This window comes from Solanum pennellii, chromosome 4 (genome assembly GCF_001406875.1).
Source record: "Solanum pennellii chromosome 4, SPENNV200".
NCBI lineage: Eukaryota > Viridiplantae > Streptophyta > Magnoliopsida > Solanales > Solanaceae > Solanum > Solanum pennellii.
In genome coordinates, this window is record NC_028640.1 from 53,515,593 (window position 1) to 53,526,387 (window position 10,795).

At 31.8% G+C, this 10,795-nt stretch overlaps 1 pseudogene; it reads right to left on the reverse strand.

The window, feature by feature from the left end:
• Nucleotides 1-524: 524 nt before the first annotated feature.
• Nucleotides 525-9,679, reverse strand: LOC107016773 (annotated as a pseudogene).
• Nucleotides 9,680-10,795: the final 1,116 nt, after the last annotated feature.

Here is a 10,795-nt window from a genome sequence, read left to right on the forward strand (position 1 = left end):
ATCATAATTCTCATTGAAAAATGTTGTTGAAAGGGATTATCTTTTCCATTCAAAAGGGGTATTGTTTACTAACCATTAAGATAAAGAGATTTGATCGTATTTCATTTTTTCTAACTATTCAGAACAATGTGTGAACAACGTCGTCGACTCTCATAAAACAACTAGTTGAAATCGACTATATGAATCCTCACTATTCTATTTACGCTCAACTCATGTCATGATCATATCAAATAAAAAACAATGCACAATGACCATGAGGAACACAATGAATATATTAAAAATATCAATAACCAACCAAAGAGTCATCCCATAGATCATTCAAAGAACAGACATTGAAATAGATTAATCAAAAACATCCATCCAGATTCACCTATGTTCACAAACTGATGGTCTTCACAGTGGCAAATGCAAAATAACAGCCTTACTGCTGTATCAACATTCTTTTTACGATTTCAAATATTTTAGCTAAATATTATGATCTGCTTAAAGTCTAGTTAAGATCAAACAGGGTCGTATTATGGATTCTAATCTACACTATACACAACTTCTGCTTTAGATGATGTACGCTGAAATTTTGTTACCTCAGCGAGTACTTTGAAAGATTTTTTATCTTCCGTTTCACAGGGCTTGGTTATCATTCTGACCAGTGTTGGAGACTTGTCCAATAAAACCTTGATAAGCGGCATTTCAGCTGCTACTACTGTTATATCATAAATCTTTACTGCCCTCAGGTGATTAAATGTCATATCCGAGAAAGTTTCAGGAATATCATCAACAGCCTCCCGACGCACATGTTCAAAATAGTTCTAAGAGAGATTAAGAAAAATCATCAGCCTTAATTTAAAATTTAAGATCATAAGAAAGTCAAATACATACGAAAAAGAGAGAGAAAAGTAAACATCATTAACAACCTCGATTTCAATTCTTCTAAATTTGGAGAGATTCTTATCAAGCAAAGAGAAAATGAAAGACCAAAGAATACTCCTAGATTTATGCAAGATATGTGAAGTCGTTTAAGATAGAAAAGAACATGAGGGAGCCGGTCCAATATACACGTCCTAGGAAGAAAATGTAAAAAATTAGGATGACTCAATGTTATGAAAATGCAAGTTATGAAGCTATATTACTTGAACATATTCGTCACTCCAGCAGAGATTCTCGAGAGCAGGAATAGACTCAAAAATCATGTCAACATCATGTTCTACCTCTACCGAAAATTCTGTAGGCTCGTATGAAACTTTGGAATGAAGAGGGACATTCTTTAAATGTAAAAACATTATATTGCCAGTGAAGATAATTGACCTCAGCTTGGGAGCACTAATTTCAATGTGATTTGTAATAGCGTCTGATGCAGCACTAACTGCTCAAGCAACGGGCAACGTGAGATTATACTTCAAAGAAATTCAGAAGAAATATTGACTTCAATTAGAGCTAAGATAATTAACTAATCAAATCCCTCAAAGACCGGATGAGGACGTATTTGACAGTCCTTGAGAAACAGATAGCTCAATTGTGAACATGTAAAATATGCAGAAGGCAATTCATATGGCATATCCTAAACGGAGGTTTAAGGACAAGATGTTGAATGCCATTCCTAGAGAGGAAATATATCAAGTGATATCAAGTCCTCAGTTGTTTTCCAAAGTGTTTGATCAAATTTCAGTTGTGGAAGTCTATGCCAATTATATTCCATTTCATTGATAAGATGCTTGTCCTCACAACATTTCGTAAAGGCAACCTCGTTAGAATGTCATCAATTACATTATCAGGAAGGTTTCTAAGTACATCGCGGAGGTAATAGTTGTTTTTTCCCATGTGGAAGCATAACATCAAATGACTACTACAACAAGAATCTGCAGAAAATAAACAAGAACACAATATGTAAGGAATCTTGAAACTGTCCGGTTAGAGTACACACTACCTAGTTTACTTGTGTACTGAAAAAGAGATTGTTTTCGAAAGACCAACAGCTCAATTGTATCAAATCCAAGTAAAATAAGTGTTGTTTTAGTTATCCAAAACTTAGAAACTTATTATTCCTATTTCAACCTAATGAAAATCCTAATTCCGCCACTGTTGAAACACATCCATGATAGACCTACACCTACCAACACACCATGTCCTTGAAAAACATTAACCCCATCAATTTTTAAGCAAACCCCACTTCAATTTCATCATATTAAAGCATACCCAAAAAAATAAAAATGCAATCTTTATGTCAAAATTCTATAGAATAACCATAAACGCAGAGAGTTTGTGTTAACAGAGAAGAAGAAGAACTTGAGAGAGGATGAATATGAAGCACTATGCTCTCTTTCTTCTCAAATGGAGGTTTTGGAAGAAACTGAAGAGACAAGCTTTTGAAATTATTTTATTTTGTATTAGGATGAAAGTTAAATTATACTATTATAGTTTCGGTTTAGAAGTTAAAAATTTATTTTGTAACGAATGTTGAAAGTATTTTTTATTTTGAAAATATAGTTAATCTCTTTTTCAATCACCGTGTAATTATAAAAAAAAATGAATCAAAAAAATAAACTAAAGTCGAAACTGAAAAATCCAACTTTATATGATTTGATTTAGTTTTTAGAACTAATAAAATGAAATAGTTCGTTTAGATTTTCTCTAATTAAAAATTAAATCAAATCGACCTTTGTGCCCCATCTGAAATAAAGAGCAAATTTGATTTCGTATTTAACAACTAAAACTTCTTTTTTCGTTTTTCTTAATGATTCTAAGAGTATATATATTAACTCCCAAGTAATATACATTTTCTCGTTTAAATATTTTGTATATCATACGGTCATCTTACATGTTAAAGTATGTAATATATCTTATTTAAGATGCATCAAAAATATTAAAGTAAAGAGATTATATATAGTAGAAGAAAAAATTAAGGAAAAGATAATTAAGACACATTTAAAGTTTCATTTTCTTTTTCCTTTTGCAAGTTTTATATGTAAATCATCATGTGTTTTTCATTTTCTAACTGAATTAGCCCGTGACGGTTCCAACTTCCACAGCCATGTCTTATTTCAGAGATTAATCAATAACAAGAATGTCATGCAAAATCTTTGTTAGTTCTGCAACACACAACACAATTTCAAAATAAACAACCAAAGTATTAAATCAATAACAAGCATGAAATGTAAAATCATCTCTGTTCCCCAACAGAGTATTCAAAACATTCATCCACGTTCACAATTCTATGTTTCCAAGGAGAAAAAATCTGTATAGTACCTTAAAGCAAAGCAAAACACAGCCTTGCTACTCCATCAACCAAACACTCGTTTCTATTTTTACTTCCAAAATATTTTAGCAAAAGATTAAGATGGATTGTGATAACGATACTAATCAACAAGATAGACGACTTGTACTTTAGATGATGCCCGTTGAAACATTGTTATCTCCGCGAGTACGTTGAGAGATATGTTAGTTTCCATTTGACGAGGCTTGATTACCATTTTCACCAGTGCTGGAGACTTTGCCAATAAAACCTTGATAAGCTGCATTTCAACCTCTTCTAAAAGTACATAATAAAACTTAACTATTCTTAGATGATTAAATGTGATATCCGAAAATCTTGCAGGAATCTCATCAACAACCTCCTGGGGCACACATTCGAAATAATCTCCATCACTAAGGATACATTCCAAAGAAAAATCAAGAAAAAAACCATCAAGTCATTACATACAAATATAAAAACATGGAAAAGATAGAGAGAAAAATAAACATTAGTGACAACCTTAATTTCAATTTCTTCCAAATTTGGAGAGCTCCGTATTATGCAAAGAGCAAACGAAAGCTCAAAAAACTCTCCAAGAGTAATTCAAGACATGAATAGGCATTTTAGACAGTTAAGAACTGATGGAAGCCTTGTTGGTATAACTTTAGTTGATCCATTATCGACCTACGAATAAAATGACAAAAATCAGGATGACTGAAATTCCAAAAAAAAAGTACAAATGAAAATGCATTACCATTAAGTAAAATGAAGGAACATTACCTCAAAAAGATCCCAGCTAAAACACTCGAGAGCAGGAATAGTGTCACGACCCAAAAATGGGCGTGATGGCACTCGTCTTATCCCACCAAGACAAGTCAGCCTAAAATTACAATAAAATGCGGAAAATTTATAAGTTACTTAAAAGTACCCCAAAACCTGGTAGTCACGTGTACAAGCCTCTAAAGTATTACAATTGATTCAAAAGAAAAACTCAAGTCTCAAATGAACTTGTTTCTAGAATAGAACAAGATCATAATTAAGGAGAAGAAAGTCTGCTGCGATGGAAACAGCTACCTGACAAATCTCCAAGAAACCTCGGACAAGGAGAAGGGAAATATCACAAAGTCCGGGCTAGTAACCTACAAAAAAATTTGTAGTAGCAAGGGTTGAGTACCAAACCACACGGTACCCAGCAAGTAAAACGTCTAAACACAAGCTAAGGGGATAAAATACGGGTACTCCTACCACCCCCAACCAAACCTCCACAACTACAACCTGCATTAAAATCAACCCAACCTAACAGCTCACAGTTTACATAGCACGTAGCTCAACAACAACACTTAGACAAATTACATATCCTCAACAACAACACTTCAACAAATTACATATCCTCAACAAGAATACTTCAACAAATTATATATCCGCAATAACAAGCTCAATATTAATCAATCACAAGTTCCGCAGAAAGGCAATAAGAAGATCAGCAAAACACGATATCAAGTTCACTAATGATAAGTATGTGCAATGCAATGGAATGCAATGTCAAGTATAATGATGCATGTCTGACCTAGTGATACACACCCGATGTCTCTCAGTCCGGGACCCATGGGGGACATATCTGTCCATGCATCTGTCGCGGCGCACGACACGACCCTCGATAATAGTAACCATCGCGGCGCGCGATACGTCCCTCGAAATATAGTATCCATCGCGGCGCGCGATACGTCCCTCGAAATGGTACATCCTCTTTAAGTTCTCATTCTTTCTCAATGCACATAACACTTTTCACCATCATGTCTCAAAATAATGCAAATGACATGTTCACACAAATAAGAGGATATCACCATTTTCATAACATTGCACAATTCACAACAATAATGATTCAAAAAGCCTTGCAAACCATTCTCCATTATCAACACATCACACACAACCAATTATTCACATTGCCTTTTATTACCCTTTGTTTTCATCATTAAAATTAATCAAGGTGGACAAGCCAACCCATCACCAAATCCCGTTACTCACAAACATATACCACAAGGAAATACACGCATTCCATACACTTAACAAGAGTTTAGAAATCCACTTGCCTTAATAAATCAAGAATTCACTCCAGGACTTGAGTCTTCCCTTTTCGTTAAGCTTCCATAACAATGCAATCTATTCACATAATAATCACAATAAGATTCAAAACTAACCACACCCATATTACTATATGTCTATCTTAGACCTAGAAAATTACTCAAACATATAATCACGTTCTTAATTTGGATGCCAATTAATATTTCAGTTCTCATTTTCCTCAAATTCAAGCGTAGGTTTAAGTCATAATTTCTTCAAATACTACAACCCTAATAACTTTCACATAATATAATACACTCGATATTTAATTACTTATTTTAATATATCAATACTTGAATCATAATATGATAATAAAATAAGAACTAATAAATATAAAACCACTGGTTATGAACCAGTGGTGGAACCCGCTGAAGCAGAGGAAACAAATCCTCACCCGTAAGTTATACTCTGCATAACACCAATTCAATATTATGTAGCAATGATGAGCCAATTATTATTTTATTATTAGCCTCAATTTTTGACTTTAAAATTCTCAATTCAAACTTATGTTGGCAGCCATTAATATTTAGCCTCTGTTTTCTATTTAAAAAGCTAAATTTGCCGGTAATTAATACACCATACCAATTGAAGCCTCACACACAATAATAAAAATAGTAATTAATCACATGAATTAACGAAAATAGGACTTATATACTAATATAATATGAAATACGGATGAATTTGTTATTTTTGTACCTGAAGGATTATTTTTTTCCACCACCATAACATTAGGTCTTCTATCGGCAGCTTCCTGTTAACTTACTATTCCTCTTTTCGTCTCATCACATTGTGATAAAAAAAATATTAACCTCGCTAATTAATTTTAATAAATAAGTCAAGTAGTTTAGGTATTAAATAATTAGACTTGGCCCATTAACGAATTACTAAAAAAAAAATAATTAAAATTTACTCTCTAATTAATTAACTATAGTTGAACAAGTAATTTAAAGTTTCCATAGAATTTTTTATTTTTTTTACGGAAAGGATCCTTTATGAAAGAAAGTGGACTAGTACTCAAAATAGTCTAACGGGTCATTACATTATCCACCACTAAAAACTATGTTCGTCCTCGAACATAAAGACGAGAAAGAAGAAAACATTACAAAAAAAAAAAACCCGAGGTGTAATTTACAGTGTTAATGTTTTACTCTCTATGTAAACTCATTCTTAAGACCATATCTCATGATCAACTATCAAGAACTAAACTTTCAAATCAAATTTGGAAGATCTACAAATCAGGAACAATTGTCCTACCACACACTAACCCATCTAATTCAAATGGAAACACTTTGGACAATAACACAATCGTCAAGACAAATCTTTTCTTACGTAATCAAGATAACATCTTGAATATCTAGCGACTACAACGAGAAGTGAACTTGAACCAACCACCACACACTCGTAATGCACAAACCATCACATATCTTATCAATATCTTCTTTTCACAACACAACATTTCCACGAATTTAATTTATGAAAATCTGACCTTTTGGACATCAGATACTAATCAAGGGAGAATCAAACTTATCTAACCCAAAGAACAACAAGATCAAGTAACCACATAGCTAGTGATACACCTAAGAGAACAGAACCTCAAACAACATCTTAGACAATTGTAATNATACCCTCACTGTTTTTCACCCAAATCAAAACCCTATATTCATAAAAATTGCTGATAATTCATAGTAAGTCTATACCGAACAAGTTCACATCCATAGTCATATTAGATATTATATATGAAAATTCCTACATCCTTCAACTTCAAACCAAAATTATATATGAGATGTCTTATTCCTTTGTTTCTCTTAAATTCTTCTTATGACACAAAATTTTAAGTATCTTGAACTCTTCAATGCATCAACTCTTGTTTCTTTGGTTGACTCGCTTACAAATNAAACTAAACACTTCTTTCATAATGTCCATATCAAATATTTGCATTCATATGACTATATCTCTTAAAAAAAAAATTCTAGCTACCCACAATCACCAATTTAGACTCTATTATAATTGCTCACATACTTATATTTATCAAACCATAAATTCTCTTTAAAGTACTTCACTAAGGTGAATACTCTTAATACTAACAGAACTTTATAGTCACACCAGCTATTTACCTTATTCTCAAATTGTCACTACTATTAAGCTCTTCTTAACAAACACATTATCGCCTCCAAAATTTTCAAACTATTGCTCCCTCTCTTTCTATTTAAGCATTTCATGAAAAATACAATTCACACTTAAGACTAATAGCATTAATTTCATATATAAATGTACTTTACCATCGAGATACAATCATTGAATCACATTAAATGTCAATTCCACGAAATTTTTGATTATCTAATTTTCACTAATATTCAAAATCATCATATACCTCATACCAATACTTAAGAAATTCTTTGTCACACCAATAATTCGAATACCTTAAGATCATAACCTCTACTCACTATCAAATGCCTATGTAACGTCCCATCAACAAAGTAATTTTGATCTCTCCAGAAGTCCTCATTAAGTATATAAAACTGTAGGTCCACACCGTTTGACATAAATAAGTTACCTATCATAATTTGAAACAATTTAGCTCCACATAAGAGCACATAATCTTATACCCTCACTGTTTTTCACCCAAATCAAAACCCTATATTCATAAAAATTGCTGATAATTCATAGTAAGTCTATACCGAACAAGTTCACATCCATAGTCATATTAGATATTATATATGAAAATTCCTACATCCTTCAACTTCAAACCAAAATTATATATGAGATGTCTTATTCCTTTGTTTCTCTTAAATTCTTCTTATGACACAAAATTTTAAGTATCTTGAACTCTTCAATGCATCAACTCTTGTTTCTTTGGTTGACTCGCTTACAAATCTTATGCTTTAACAAACAACCCATGATATGTTTTTCCCCTTATCCTCCAAAGCAAAACATAACGTGAAAATTCCCTTAGGTATAACAAAAAAAAAATTAATACTCAAATTATTGTTAAATCCTTCCAAATGCTTCATACTTAATGCGATCGATGGTATCTTATGTTAGCAATTCATACCTTCACAAAACACACTATCGAAAACCTAAACTCACAATGAAAATTTGAATTTTGAATCCAACTGTATAACCCAATCCCTTTATCTATCAACAGTAGCTCATACCTTGAAGATTTTTATGAATTTACGTAGCTTAGATAATCATAGATCGCCTCTCCATCGAAATTATCATATCTTTCACAAAAAAAATCAGTCATACTCATTGCCAAAATCAAAATCATACACAAAAAAAAAATTATCATAAAACTCGAGTTGAACGTTTATACACTCATTTCTCAAATCTTATTCAATAGTCTTTTTTTTTTTTACGGAAAGGATCCTTTTTGAAAGAAAGTGGACTAGTACTCAAAATAGTCTAACGGGTCATTACAAATAGACGCAAAAATAATGACAAGATCATCTTCGTCCTCTAGAACTAATTCTCTAGGCGCATACAGAACATTAAAAAGACCAGGGACATTTTCAAGATGTATCAATTGTATATCGCCACGAAAGACAAATGACCTTAGCTTCGGAGCATTAATACTCATGAAGTACGGATTGTCTATGTCTTTCAGCACCAAATCCTCAAGCAACGGGCAATTAGAGATCAAACTTTCAAACGTATCATAAGATAACGTGACAGATTTCAATATTAGCCTAATCAACTTATTAAATCCCTTAAAGAAACATGGAAGCTGTACTTCACATTCCTTGAGATACAAATGCCTCAATGCTGTACAATTAAAAAAGAAGTTAGGCAACCTGTATGGAGGATAAGTAAATGGAAGTTTAAGGACAAAATGTTGAAGATGATCAGTGTCGAGGGAAAAAATCAAACGATCAACATCAGGACACACTATTAGACTAATAATATTGAGGGTGACCTTCAATATTATTCCTCTATGATACCTGAGGAAACTATCAATAATTGGAACAAATCCAATGGTAGGGGACGTCAAGTCCTCGGGTGTTTTCCACACTGTTTCATCAAACTTCACATGTGGAATTCTCCAGCAAATATATTGCAAGTCCTTCGAAAGTGTACTAACGCTAAAAACATCTCGAAAAGACAACCTACTTAGAATGTCATCGTTTAAATGAATGTTAAGGTTGCTAAGTCAATCAGGTTAAGGTAAACTAAGTCCTTGTTTATCCGGAGGCATGACAATCTGTAGAAAATAAACAAAAGTACGATAGGTAAGGTCAAAGTACCCGCTACACGAACAACAAACAAACATGTCTCAAATCCAAGATTAAAAGAAAAGGTGCATAATAGGAGGCAAATTTAACCTTTTTCCATGTTTAAAAAATGCTAAAGAAATTATTTGTAGCTGACATTTGCGTTGATTTCTTTAATCTACAACTCTTGATGTTATACTTGTTGTACTAGAAATTTATAGTATTGAGTGCTTACATCAAAATACTATAGGAATGACATGTGTTTGTTGTAACATTATAAATGAATAGATAATACATAGCACTTCCTTTAGCACTAAAGGTGTCATTTGGTAGTATATATAAAAATAGTTTGTATGAAATTTTAGTACAATGTTTTACCGTAAATTTAACTCTGGTACAACTAATACTAGTATTACAATTAACCTCTTTTGTCATATATGACCCCAAACATTTGTTCTACAAGAAGCATAAAATATTAATTTAGTAAACTACACACTTAATTTCAATATTTTGGTGAAACATAATAAAAAATACATCCTGAAATTTTAATTTATGTATAAGCTATTAATAAGAACACCAAAATCATGAGAAATGGTATTATTTTGTTAATTCAAATATTCATATCCAACCCCATAATCAAACCTAAAACCAGCAAGACTTGAATTAGAAATTAGATTCCTATAAATAAAAAAAAATATTGATAGTTGAACAAGCTGATATTCATTATTCAAGACTAAGCCATAAGTCCATATGCCTTTAATCTATGTTTTCTCAAGATAAGATAATTAGAATTTTACAAATAGTTTACTTTTTCTTAATAGTGTAATTATTTGAAAAACTACAATCTTAAGGGAAACAAGTTTGAAATAACTTAATTTTGTTGCTACCACCACCATTACACAATGAATTTAGATACACCCATCATTAGAGTATATTTCTTGTTATTGTTGTTTTAATTAGGGTTTGTTCCGAGGGTGACTCAGTGCCTTTAATGATGAGACATATGTCTTACACTCCAAAATTGAAGGACCTAATTTTTTAGTAATAATAAAATTATCTTAAGCTTTTTAGCAAAAAAAAAAAGAAAGAATGTTTTAATTTTTTTAAGATTCTTTTTATGGACCATTTTTTAAATTTAACTTTAACATGATATGTTTAAGACCACAAGATCAATACATACATACATACATACATACATACATACATACATACATACATATATATATATATATATATA